We start from the raw sequence: 14,966 nt of genomic DNA, 5'->3' as shown, positions 1-14,966 counted from the left end.
TTTGGATTATATTTTTCTTACTGTATAAGAATGTTAGAATATCAGTTGTATCATACTGCTATTTCATCTTTTGATACTGACAATTGCTCATGTTCAGCAGTCTTTTGGTCTTTTACATTGTGATTCTGAAAGAAAGTATAAAGTATGTTCATTTTAACAGATACTGCAACCTTCTTACAGAACAAAGATGTGAAAATATATTCAAACGTTTGTGATCTGTAAGATTTTTTTTTTTAATGATTTTAAAAGAGGTCTCTTAGGCTCACCAATGCTGCATTTATTTGATCAAAAAGTAAAGTAAAAACAGTAATATTGGGAATATATTATATTATTATAATTATAATATATAGTATTATAACAATTTAAAAAACTGTTTTCTGTTTTAGTATATATATATATATATATATATATATATATATATATATATATATATATATATATATATATATCTAAAGAGAGAGAGAGAGTGAAAGCTGAATTTTCTGCAGCCATTACTCGAGTCTTCAGTGTCACATAATCCTTCAGAAATTATTATATTATAATTATATACTTATCTGGTGCTCAAAAAAAAAAAGAAAAAAAAATCATAGTATATGTATTTTTTTATTCTTTAATGAATAGAAAGTTCAAAGAACAGCATTTATTTTTAAAAAAATTGTTTGCAACATTGCAAATGTCATTAAAGTATTAATGTCTCTCTTTTTCTTTCTTTCAAAAAATAATGAAAAATATATATATAAAAAAACTCATTGATCCCAACCTTTTGAACAGTTGTATTAGATGATGTTACATCTGTTTAGACGATGTGTTTGCCATGGACAATACAGATCAATACAAGTGTCTTATCCTAAGTCTCCTGCGGGTTCTCTATCTTCTGAACACTTTGTCACAGGATTGCTGTGAGCTTAGTGAAGCGCAGAAAAGGAGGAGCATTGTTATGTTTTTTTTGACCTTGTAATAGTGCAGTTGTAATGAACAACAGCATGAGGCTGAATCTTATTTATACTTATACACCGTACAGTAGCAGTATTACCTGTATGATATTGTTTAATTTGAGTTTGGTTAGTTTTTAAATTCAAAAGAGTACTGAGTCCCTGTCATTTTCCAATATGTTAGGTAGAATGACAGCTTCAGTCACTGTTCACATATATTGTATAAATAAAGAAGCCATGAAACTGAATGGTGACTGAGGCTGTCAGTCCCTAACACTTCTGCCTGGCATCTACTTTCCTGTTCCACAGAAGAAAGAAACGCATTGGGGTTCGGAGCAACATGATGGTGAGTAAATAACTGAACTTTCATTTATAGGTCAACTCTTTCCTCTTTAAATGGTCTGACTTTGCTCACTGCACAGTATGTTCTATTGTATATCAATTTATTATTTACTAACTGTCACTTACAATGCAACGTGTTTAGGATCTATCGAGGACTAAGCCACATGTAAGTAATCTTTTTTATTATTATTTTCAAGACGTTGGTGATTTCGCAAGCATATAGTCTCTCGCAAGTTCTAAAACGTTGATAAGCAAAGATGGGATGTGACTGGCTCAATCTGTATAGGGTCAACAAACAAACTGTTCAGTTTGAGAAAATTCTCAGGGGAGCTCGTGACCTCGCGCGCGCTTTCCACTCGTGTTATGTTGAAACTTGTCTATCGACCTGAAATGGGACATTGATCTCATGATGTGTGATTCTGACAAGCCAAACTTAATACATAGCCGTCGCAAACTGGCCTGGCCAATTAAAATAATCGACACAATCTGACGTCTTTCGGCGTATTTACGTATTCTGTGTCTCGCGGAGCAGTAAGAACAGACTGAGTCAAGTTGTTGTCAGCATAGTTATCTCGACAGATCACGATATGTGATCGTTTCTGTTACTGGATAGATAAATGTTTTTGTGCCAGTGATCGGTGAACTGGAAACACATCTACCATACATGTCCACTTTCGTGTTGTTTTTCAGTTGGAGGAATCCAGTTAATATTTTGAGCTCACCGTTTCAGCGTTAGACATCAAATCAGTGCAAATGTAATCCTATCAGAGCACACACGCGCGCTCTTAGAGTCGTCAATTTGGCATTGCAACAGCTTATGCTATGACACTTCAAATGCATTTCTTTAACGCTCTGTAATACTCAGAAAAGTTGTGTAGCGAGTATTTTTTTAGTGTTTTTAAGTAATTCAGTGAGGGAGTTAAAAAAAAATAAATAAATAAAAAATCTCAAGGAATCCAATGACGCCCGCGACGCATTTTCAGCACCACGGACAGTTCCAGGCGCGCGCTCAACGCAAACTTCACCCGCTGATTGAAACCTGGATTCCACTGCTGGAATTCAGCCATATGTTTTAAATGCAACATTAGAGTAATACGAAACTGTCAGCAAGGATACGAAGAGAATCGACTTTTAACCGGATGTCTTAGTAGATCCGCCAGGAATCTGTCGATGAGAGGTGAACTGGACAGGTCAGGTAAGATGGTTTTCGTCTGATTCTTATCTATTGATCTAAATTTCTCATATGTGATTTCTGGAGATCGGTTAGTTCGACAAAAACAGACAGGAATGAACTTAGCGTTGTTAAGGGTTAAAAAGATGAATTGCATTTTGACACCTGACACGATAAAGAAATAACAACAACAAATGTCCTATTTAAAATAAAAGAGCATTGCATTGTTTTTCATTTGCACAAGTCTTTCGGTTTGAGACGTTTTCAAAAATGCAACACAAGCGTCACATTAGATGAGCAATCACACAGGTAACATCTCATCACATATCGCTTTGAATAGCAAAACACTCCTGCTCCGCTCCGGGGTGTGTCTGGAAACGCATCTCTGGATGTATAGAAAGCGTGTTCCCACTACTCCAACTTCATTTCTGTAAAAGTCATGGCTTGTTGCGTGTATGTTCAACAGTTTGTGACGTGAAAAAGCAGTGGATGTATTTAATCAGCTTCAGATTAACATATCACAAGTTTGTTGACGGTTTACCTGTCGAATCAAAACGACTTTAAATACGCTTACGGCTTAATTTCAAAGCTTGTCGACTTTTTACACCACCCTGAAACTTCGTGAGTCGTATTATGAAGTCTTACAGATTTCTAACGTGTTGCTTTATAATAATTTGCATTTGATTTAGAATTAAGACACTATTATCAATTATATACAATGAATCATAAAGTTAAGCGTATAATGCAATGTTTCTTATTCAGTTGTACATGTGAGACAGAAGACAAAATCAGACAGAAGACTATTGCCTTTAGAATATGCATTTTATCCGTAAACGTCATCATTTTGCAGTCTGTGGTATGGAAATTTGTTTTTCTTTATCTTTTCTTTATTTATTTTATTGTGGCTGTATGTGCCCCATTCAAGTCAAACCTTTCTCTCGAATCACAATAATAGCTGACAGTGTTAGTTCATGCCCTGGGTTTTGATTGCTGCCTCTCTGAAATTGTTTAAAATCATGGTCATATCAGGCTATATCAGCCTTATATCACAATGTCAAGGTTTGACCTCCTAAAATGACATCATACGGGAGTTAATATCAACATTATCATTGATTTATTTTTTCGCCGCTATTTATGCATTGAATTAAAAAATGAATATATTAACCCTTGTGTGGTGTTCATATTTTTGTTACTCAGCCAGTGTTCGTGGGTCTGGTGGACCTGCTGCAGTTTTGGGTTTTTAATTCAACAATCAAAAATTATATGTTAAAATACTGAGCAGACTTCATCCCAATTACAAGCAATATAGACAGCATATATGGTCAAAATTTGCATTTTATCTTTGTTAGATCACATTTATGAATTACAACCTTGTGCGGGAATGGCAAGGGCAGAAACACAAAACTCACACACTCACACTCTTACAGACTCTATCTATCTATCTATCTATCTATCTATCTATCTATCTATCTATCTATCTATCTATCTATCTATCTATCTATCTATCTATCTATCTATCTATCTATCTATCTATCTATCTATCTATCTATAACATCCAAGTGAAAGATATAACACTATGTCAGGAAAAAAAGTAAACAAAAATTAACAAACAAACAAAAAATCTGAATCACTGAGTTGGAAAAATGATATTTGTTGAACCAACTTTTCTATTAATTACAGCCTTTAGTCTGTTGGGATTTGTCTCTACTAACTTTGCATACAGACTTTGCAATATTTGCCCACTCTTCTTTGCAGAACTGCTCAAGTTCAGTTAAATTTTATGGTGACTGCTACTGTTTGTGGACTGCAGTCTTCAAGTCATTCCACAGATTTTCAGTGGGGTTTTAGTCTGGGCTCTGACTAGGTCATGTAAGGACCTTTTTATCCTTCAATCACTGTGGTCAGTATTGCTGTGTGCTTTGGATCATTGTTATGTTGGAAGGTAAACCTTCTTCCAGTTGACAACTTTCTGTTAGAGGGCAGCAGAATTTCCTCAACAATTTGACAGTATTTTGCCCCATACATTTTTCCTTCTATCCTGACAAGTGCTCCGGTAGCTGCTGTAGAGAAACACACCCATAGCAGGATATCACCACCTCCATGCTTTACTATAGGAATGCTGTTATTTGGATGGTGAGCTGTATTGGATTTCCACCAGATATTTTGTTTGGTGTTGAGGCCAAATAATTCAATTTAAGTCTCATCTGCCTCAGAATATTCAAGGTGTGTTTTGGCAAAGCTCAGTCGTGACTGCATGTGGCACTGCTTCAGAGTTGCTGTAGGCCTTGTAAGTCTCTCTGACCAGTTTCATCCTGGCTCTTTCGTCCAGTTTGGAGACATGTTCTGATCCAGGGAGGATCCCGGTGTGTTGTATCAAATACCTTCCACTTCTTAATAATAGACTTCATTGTGCTTCTAGGCAAGTCTTTGAGATTTTTTTTTGTATCCATCTCCTGACTTGTGCCTGTCCACAAGTTTATCCCGGAGATCTTTTGACAGTGCCTTGCCACCCATAGTTGATTGTTTGCTTCAGTTGCACTACCAAGGATTGAAATGTTCCAGGAAAGCTCTTTTCATGCTGAGCTAATCAAAATGACCACAGCTGATCACAGTTGATAGTTTTTTTTTTCTTTTTCTTACATGTTGTTGTTATATCTTTCACTTGGATGTTATTAGTTACATATATATACATATATATATATACATACATACATACATACATACATACATACACACACATATATATATATATATATATATATATATATATATATATACACATACATACATACATGTATATATTGAATGGGTGGATAAATATGTTTGATTTTTTTTTTATTTACTGATTAATACCAATTGCATTTATTTTGCTTCTATTATAAGAATTTCTGAATTGTTTAAATCTGAAATGGAGCAAAAAAGAAATGAAGGAGTTAGAGAGAGAGATAAATAAAAGCCAATCCTTCTGGTCTCAGTGATCCAGCAAAGTGGAAATGCCTTTTTGAGCACAGCAAAGCTTTGTTATCACCGCCATGGCATGTAAAAGTCCTTATCTGCGAGTAACACAGCCGCATTGAAAATTGATCAACAATAAAACTCAAAATTGCTAACACAGAGTTCAACTAATGACTTTTTAGTCTGGACAACAAGCATTTTTGGTGAAGAATTTACGGTGGTGGGATAAGTCACAGATGCTGACAAGTGTCTTAGGCGAAAAATAGATTAACCTCTTGTGAGATTAATCTGCTACGAGAGTGATTGATAGGTTACAGCAACAAAGATAGTAAAAGTAATGGAGGTGTAAAGTGGGTGTCACAGTGGCTTAATGGGAGTATTGTCACCTCACAACAAGAAGGTCTCCTCTTTGAGTCCTGTCTGGGCTGGGAGACCTTTCTGTGAAGAGTTTGGATATTCTCTTTCTTACCCTCATGTAGTTTCAATTGTCTATGGTTTCTTTGTTCTGTGGAATTGAAAAAGAAGATATTTTGAGAAATATCTTAGTGTTTTGGAACAACATGAGGGTGAATAAATGATGACAGAATTAATTTCACTAGAAGACAATGGGCTTGACAGTTGAATGAGTGTTTTCATTAAACAGATACTGTATCTTATCACATCTTCATTCCTGATAATCACAGATCATTTTATTAAACTACTACATGATTAACAGATTAAATGATTGTTGTATGAAATGAGGCAGCTTAATTCACTCTTATGGCTTAATAGCGTAATAAAGTTTGGTTTTATTAGCTAAACTTTGCGGACAAAGTGAGAACTGAATGATGAATATAACCCACTTCTTCTTCACAGTATGGTTAATGGTGCATTCTTATGATATTTAACTTATCCCAAATAGCAACGATCGATTTAACATTAATTCAATGTTGAATCAATGATTTTTGATAAGTGCAATGCCATTTACGTACAACATATACCATTATAGCAGCTTTTTAATGTCACCAATCTGTCAACTGAACTTTTGCAGTAAAAGTGTTGTGAACAATAAATGTCTACATTTTCACTATGGCAGTCCGAGGCAGTCTGAGGTAATCCTAAGATTGTCTGGAATGCATCAGGCACATTCAGAAGCAGATGGTGTGTGTTTCTTGTCAAGCATCTGGTAAAAGACTTACAGAGAAATTCTGCGACCGTGCAGATGCCAGGAGAGATACGTGCAAAGAGACAGGAGGATCTGTGTGTCTTTTGTGCATCTGTGCAATAGGGCACGTGTGTATATATTTGTGTATTTCTGAGAGAAAGCGGGGAAAACTAAAACAAATGCAAATACTTAGAACCAAAGGCGGACATGTAGTGGGGTTTCATCCCAGTGGGTCTGTGGTGTGTACTTTTTCCATCAGGGAGAAATGACCATATGTGTGTTCACTCACACTCCTGAGAGTATGTGTCAGATAAATACATAATGTGATGTATTAGGGTTGCATTAAAGTGTTTAAAGGCAGAAGGGAAACCCTGTATGCAGCAGCTCATGGGTCTCCAGTGACTCGGCATGAATAATGAACAGGTTTACAGAATGAGGGAAGAGACCATATAGAATACAAAGAAGAAGCTTTCCTTATGTCCTTGTGTTTGTAAACGACACTACAGACAGTAATTAGAGAGAGTGAGAGAAAAAGAAAGAAGCATATATACAATATATTTTGAAATCAGCTGCGGAGAAGATGAAGAGGTTGCTCAGTTGCATATATATATACATACATATATATATATATACACACACACACACACACACACACACACACACACACACACACACACACACACACACACACACACACACACCACACACACACACACACACACACACACACACACACGCATGCAAACACATAAAGCTACAAATTTGAGTGAAAATCCAATTTTGCAACTAAGCAATCTCTTGATCTTTTCTGCAGTTGATTTCACAGGTTTGAAGTGTGTGGAATTTGATTGACAGTGTTTTAATTGCGGTTTCCTGTCATCTCCACACTGCACTGGATGCACATCATTAGTTGTCTTTTACTATGATCTGATAATAAGCACCTCATGTGAAAAGGTCAGTAGGCTGATTCTCTTTTAAACTAATATTTACCTTCTAAAGCTTTAAAGGAGAACTGGTAAAGTATGTTGTATTATTGTTATATTGTCAGATATCATAAATCATCTCAAGTTGCACTGCAGCCCTTTTTAGTCCCACTGTGACAATATTTTGAGATGAAAAAGGGTTTATTCAGAAGTATTTTAACATGTTTTAAAGTCAGTTATTGTCCTTGAAACTTTCTCTCATTCAAACAGCCAAATGTAACAACAAGGTTCATCCAGAAATGAAAATTCAGCATTTATTGAAATCGAGGCTGTGAGGGATAGCAGTACAGTGTGTTCAGTGTTGTTTAACATAGGGTGACCATATTTTAGTTTTCCAAAAAGAGGTCAGTGGGTGCGTGCGGGCAGATTGGGACGGGGGTGTGGTTGGTTGGTGGTTAAAGTAGTGCCCAAAGTAGCGCCCAAAGTAGTGTAATGCCCATATCCCAAATATCAAAACTCTAAATATGTTATTTCCATACCTAAAATACATATTTTACAGTCACTGTTATGCATATTGATCATAAACACAGTTAAAAAGCTTCCTTCCAGTGGCCCTCCTTCACAAAACTTAACGGCACAGTATTAACATGGGTAGAATGCAAAATGAATTTATGCAATATTTCAAACCTTTAATCCACGGGGGAAAATCAACCCATGGCAACAGATTAAAAGTAGCCGTGGACTTGACAGTCCTACAGTACATCCAACACGAGCAGCAGGAGAAGATTCAACTTATCACGGGTTGAGAGGAGAGATGGCTGACAGACCATGCTGGAGGAATTGCTGCTTAACAGATCCTGAGCTCATTGACAAATATCTGATCTTCCTTTACACAGAGCACACGTGATCGCAAAATCGAAAGTGAAAATGAACAGCTCACAGTGCTCATTCAAAAGAGATTTAAACACTCCGCATATTGATTGCTGCTCCCTGATGCACGATAATTATATGCAGTATTCGAATGTTTGCTGGACTGGACACATATATCACGGGAGCATGCGATAATGGTCAGAATTTCAGTGGGAGTGGGATTAAGAAAAACAGTCACGCAGGGCTTTAATACGACAACACACACAATGAATGACGACTCTAGAAAGCAAAAGCCAAATTCCAGACATTTTAGGCGATTCAGAAAACTCCATAAAACAGTTGTGAAAGTAAAAAAAAAATTACATAATCTAGGACCTTTATACAGTGTGTGCCATTGTTAAACTGTAAATCTGTCACTCACAGCCTCATTTTCATCCATGTTAAATTCAATATGGCATCTAATCTGATTAAGCGCTATTATTATTACTAGTAGTCTTCTTTTTCTTGGTCCTTACCATTTGAAATTGGCTTCCTCATAAGCTTTTAGTTTCTGTGGACTTTGCAATAACTGAGAGTTATGTCGGACTGAGGGACTAGGTAAATGAGTTGATAACTCCAATTGATTCCCGCTTAACCCAATATATGAACATAATAGTCAGTGAATATAAGAAGAGGCCATTATTCCATTATCTGCTGGTGTCACTCTTGGACAGTGTTATTTGATATTTTGTAATATTTGTTTAGTTAGTAATAATTTATTTATTTATTTGCTTCCTATAAAAAATTCTTACAAGGCACATTCCTGCCTTGAATGTGAGTAAATATTAAATATGAAAAATATGTTAAATATTTGTAAAAAAAAATATATATTTTTTTAAATCTTTGTAAATATTTGTATGTGGCTTATTATTTATTTCGGACAATACTGTTGTACTGAATATGCAAATTTGAATACACTCCTGTTTTTTTATTGCCGTGAAAAGGCAATAAGGCAAAAGGCCATAACTTTATTTTTGGTGAAAAATTAGTTATTTTTTCGAGAAAATATTGGGTTGTCTTAACAGTAACTTGAAAAGCCAAGGAGAAACCAAAGCAGAAAACTGTTTAACACCAGTTACCGCTCTTTGACTTTATTTTTGAATGCTCAAATGGAGTTACGGTACTCTGCCTATGTTTAGCCGTGAGTCAGTATGAAGTTACTGTGCCGGCCTGGGGTTATACGGTATTCTGCCTATGTTTAGCTGTGAGTCTGTATGAAGTTGCCGGCTGGCCTGGGGTTATACGGTATTCTGCCTATGTTTTACTGCCCATTAAAACCTGCCATGTTTAAATTATGGTGTAACCTGTGTACTTTGATATATCTGTCTCTGAAGCACCTTATTAGACAAATTAATTAGATAGATTGCAATCTAACTGTTCCATATAACAAAGCACTGTAAACAAGCAAGACTAGATAACTTGGCAGCAATCGTAAATAATCTTTAAAGGTGTTTTTTTTTTCTTTTAATAATGCAGATAGTAATGCCCACTTCTAGTTGCACGAGTGTGGACTTGAATGCCGTGACAGCATAGCATGCAACATGATCACACATAAAATCAGTAACAGTTCACAATAAATCCATATCCTACCTGTTCTTGTAACCCGATAAAATCCATGGCAATAAACATCCTCAGATATGTTTAATCCACAAGCATTCTGACCGTTATTCCTACTTACTGGCGTTCACATCAATTCACAAGTCATCCTTTTAGGCTAGGCTATTTTTATTTAATTCGATGCAATTAGGCTATGTCTTGCATCCTATTACGTTATTAAACATTGCAAATACATTGGTTGCAAAACAGTATCCACTCACATTTAACTTTTTATCTGGTTGTTACGGTCAGAAAAACAATTAATACAGTCACATTACTATGTTATAACCTGTGAGATAGCCCATGATCACTAGATTTTATACAGGTGTTACCGTAATGATTTTGTGAATGTGATCAGGAACCAAATATTGTATATAATGTGAAAGTTAATGCCTTTTGCTTTGGTGTGACTTCTCACTTTTTGCAGACATTGCAAAGGCAGAGTACAGTAACTTCAAAATAGGGGTGCAAATCAAGTTTGAGCTCAAGATTACTAAAACATCTAATTGCCAGATTTCTATTGCCCTACCTATAATAAATTTGGCTGTACAAATTGAAGGTCTTTTCCCTTTTTAGGGCAGAATTATTGTTTAATAAAAAATATTTAATTTAAAGATAGATATATTATCTGTGAAGAGAATCATTGGATTGTTTCCTGGTCTGATTTCCAGAAAGCGCTCAGTGCATTTAGCCTTATCTGTCTAGTCATAACTGCCATTTTGGCCCCTTGGAGTGAGCATTTGTACACACTTGATTGTAATTCCCCTTCAAATGGTGGTTGATGATGTGGCTGCTCAAAGGGCCCTGAGTAAGGTGTTTAAAACCCCATTTGGACAGCAGCCACCAACTTGTTGGATGGTTATCAAATAGCATGCCTGCTGGGTTGTGGCATTACTTGCACACACACACACAGTTGTTCGAATTGGATTTATGGTTTAGAGCTACAAATAAAAAGACATTTGTTAGCTTGTCGATCCAGCAGAAATTGAAGTTGTAATTCTGTCAGTTTATTGTTTTCAGCTTTATCACTGCCAGGACGGACTTGGTACAGCAGTGGCCCAAATGTAGCGGAGAAGCTTTCTTTTTCTTATGAGTGTGTAATGTGCATTTATCACATGACTAACTGTGGCAAATGGAAATTTAAATTGAGCATTTGGAATTTGACGGCGATGATTTACAGTTTAACTGATGAGTGATGTGGACCACTTTAAATAAAGCAACAGGTTGGTCACAAAAGAACAGGTTATCGCCGAGAGGGATTCTTGGATTGGTATAAAAGTGTGCAGTAGCATACATGGCCTGCTTTCCTGGAAATGTCCTTTTTGTCATCTAAAATGTGGCCTGAAATTCATTTACATAGTTTCTCCTCTCTAATCAGTGCAGAAGAGCCCTTGTATGGAATTCCTCTCTTAACTTTTCCTCCCTCGGCCCTGCGGTTACATAAAGATGACCTCTCTCCTAGATGTGCTATTACCATATTCATGCTGCTCTTTTTGCCAGCATGAAATTGAAAATACTGAAATGGATTAACACTGTGAGGATCCTCCTTCTCATTAATGTAGCTCATTCCTTCCTCTCTCTTATTCGCGTTCTGTCTTTCCCTCCTCACTCTGCCAGCATCTCTCAGTTCCCCTGCGTATTTACACTGCGTGGCTGGAGCAGTTTTGAAGACTGGCAAAAGCAGCAGCATCCAATTGAAGAGGCCATCTGGTGAAGTGAAAGATACAAGCAATAGTGTAGAAAGAGCAGAGAGTAGAGAGAGTTGGGGGGAAATTGGACTGGATATTCAGACAAATTTATGGGTCTTTAATTGCCATGTATTTACATAATTTGAATAAATGTATATGTAATATTCCACTTCGGCGCAGTTACATGGTGGTTACAGAGAACTGGTGTATCTCTATTGTAAATATGCAGACATCTCTGTAAGTGGAGGTAAATGAAGAACACAGTTAAAAAGTCAACATGAAATCAATCCATTTTACTTTCTTAAAGGAATAGTTTATCCACAAATTACATTTTGTCATTACCTTCATGTGTGCTTGAATTCTTCTGTGGAACACACAAAAAAAGACGTTTTGAATAATATTCACTCTTCACAAAGAAATGGGGACCAAAAAAGTTTTTTTTTTTTTTTTTTTTTTTTATATATAAAAAAAAAGCACCTAACAATATCATAAATGTGATCCATACAACTCATGTGCTCTATTCCAGGTTCTAGGAAGCAATTTGATATATTGACATTTAAGTAATTATTTCTTGGTCACTACTCACTTTCATTATGGAACAGAGCAGCTTGGACATTCTGCTTAACATCTTCTTTTGTGTTCCACTGATAGGAAAGGAAGTCATACAGATAAAAAAAAAAAAAAAACATGAGGGTGATCTATTCCTTTAATATTCTCTCTCTCTCTCTCTCTCTCTCTCTCTCTCTCTCTCTCTCTCTCTCTCTATATATATATATATTATCAAAACATAAAAATTGCTCTGCTTCTGAAATATCTCTTTCATGGCTGATGCCACCAACGATCTTTATTTTTTTCGAAATGTCCTCTCCAGCCACCTGCCTTATAGAGACAACTTTTCACAATTCAATTAATACCCTCTAGATAAAACCATGCCCTGCATGTTTTATGGCTGAATATCCTGTTTTACATTAAAAATGTATTTCACATTGACTATAATTTCTGCATTGCTTGCTGGACTCTATATTTTGTGTTTTCTCTTGAAAGCACAACTAACAATAAAAGGGGAATGGAAAGTAAATTATGACACACTGATTTTAAGGGTTCAGAAACTGACTTGAATTGAATGTCTGACTGAATCTGTAAAAATCAGATCTCTCTCCTCCTAGTGGAAAGCAATTGTAAAAGCCTTGTATCAGTTGACTTGTTTGCACTAATGCAGGAAGGCTTATAGCATTTACATGTTGTGGTACTCATGAGAAAATCCAGCGTCTTCAGTATTTTAACTGAACATTTCTCATATCTGGTAAACAAAAGAGTAAAATACTGAGGAAATATTTACATGGCATTGTTTTTATTCAAATTATCGTCAGCATCTAGCCTATGTGTGATGTGTATCATAGGAATGACCAGACTTAAAGGGATAGTTCACCCAAAAAATAGATTTGGTCACCATTTAGTCATCTTGATGTCATTTCAAACACATTTTGAAAAATGTTGCTGTGTTTGTGCATACAATGAACGGCCATGGGATCCAGTGTTGTTCTGACCCCAACATTCCTCAAAATATCTTGTTTAGTGTTCAGAAGAAAAAAAACATGCAGGTTGGTATTGTCATGAGGGTAAGTAAATAATGACAGAAAGTTTTTTTTGGGTGAAATGTTCCTTTAAGACTTACGACAAACCTCTTTCTATCAACAATAGTGCTCACATACTTACATTCTGATTCCACACTTGTTTTCTTCCACAGTTCTTTGCCATTTGCCCCAGGCCTGATTCCTGTTCACGAATATGGGGCATTTTCAGCACTTTAATGTTATACTGCTCTCTTCAAAAGAACCTCATCAGATGTTACTTAAAAAGCTTATCATCCAATAAATAAATTCTGTTGTGAAGAAAAGCGGTCTCAAACAATCTTTATGGTACTGAGGGGATGCAAGTATTAATCCTTAAGAAATGCAGTTCAGGGGATGTATGTCACAAAAAGATATAGCCAATTTACACCAGCTTTACAAGAATTCCCACAGGGACTCCACTCCCATCCTAGCAGACTAGATTGGCCCTTTCAGCCTCACTTCTCTTTCTCTCTCGCTCTCTCGCTCCCTCTCTCACTTTCCCTTCCTTTCACTCTTGTCTGGCAAGTTTCCATGGAAACAAAGGGTAGGGAGAAGACCCTAATGAGTAAGTGTGTGTCTCAGTGAGGTGAACACATAAATTGTTGAGATATGGATGCACACATACACAGACACACACTCACACTCCAGTTCCCAAGCACTCATGCTGGTCAGTTGGACTGTTTGGCTGTTCATTTGTCATTTTTGTTTTTTTCAGCTGATGTTTATGATACTCGTCCTGTTGAAAAGAAATAGTCTAATTTATAATGTATTTTTCCTTCTCAGGTTATTTACAGTCTCTGTTTCTCCGGCATGGCATTTCAGGACAAACTGGTTTGCAGTTGAAAAAACAATGGGAATTTTGTGGATAAAATGAGAAGATTATGAAGATTTTCTGTACCAATTTTCCAATTTTATTACAAAATCAGAAGTCAATAACGTATTACCCTAATTTTAAGGGTCCTGGTGTCTCCAATGATTAATTTATAATAATAATAATAATTCACAAAATTAACCTTACATTTCTCTTTAAATTCTTTTAATACCTGTCAAAAGTTTGGAATAATTTATTGCTAGCTAGCTACATAGATGGATAGATATATAGATATAGTAATTTTGTGAAATATTATTACAATTTAAAAGAAGTTTCTATTTTATTATATTTTTACATTTTATTCAAATAGAAAATTAAAAAAATTATTTCAAATTACAACAATATTTCACAATATTACCTTTTTATTTTATTTTTATTTTTATTTTATTTTTTAACTGTATTTTTACATCCAGTGAATGCCTTTGTGAGCAAAGGGGACCTTTTTTTTCTTTAAAAAAATACAAATAAAATGTAATTATTCCAAACTTTTGCCCGGTAGTTTATGTTCGTCTGATCTAACTAAAAACTTATTTGATGGATATTATCAACACTTTAGTCCTCTATTGTTTCACAAAGTAGCCACAGATTTTTCAAAAATATTTTTTATATTTTCTATTAATCATGGCAGCGGTAATTCATCATAATATTGGGAAAGAGAGTTATATCCAAGCATATATCATGGATGCACATATATAGAGCACACTTTTGGTATTTTAAACCACTGATTCAGCATCTTCCACAACTTTGCACTCCACTTGGCCTGCAAACTGAACTGGGCTGTGCAAATTGCATTCATCACAATTTCTTAAACATGTTGGGACT

General features: G+C 35.6%; 1 protein-coding gene across 1 annotated transcript in view; it reads left to right on the top strand.

Moving 5' to 3' along the window:
- The first annotated feature begins 1,590 nt into the window (after positions 1-1,590).
- The window catches only part of LOC109068852 (metabotropic glutamate receptor 2-like), a 38,181-nt gene continuing 24,805 nt past the window's right edge, over positions 1,591-14,966 (top strand). Inside the window, exon 1 of the mRNA XM_019085579.2 lies at positions 1,591-2,469. The gene's annotated coding sequence lies outside the window, so the exon portion shown is untranslated. The remainder of the gene's footprint in view (positions 2,470-14,966) is intronic.

Source organism: Cyprinus carpio, chromosome A6 (assembly GCF_018340385.1).
Source record: "Cyprinus carpio isolate SPL01 chromosome A6, ASM1834038v1, whole genome shotgun sequence".
Taxonomy (NCBI): domain Eukaryota; kingdom Metazoa; phylum Chordata; class Actinopteri; order Cypriniformes; family Cyprinidae; genus Cyprinus; species Cyprinus carpio.
The sequence above is the reverse complement of the archived record's forward strand: the minus strand, read 5'-3'. Positions and strand labels throughout refer to the sequence as shown.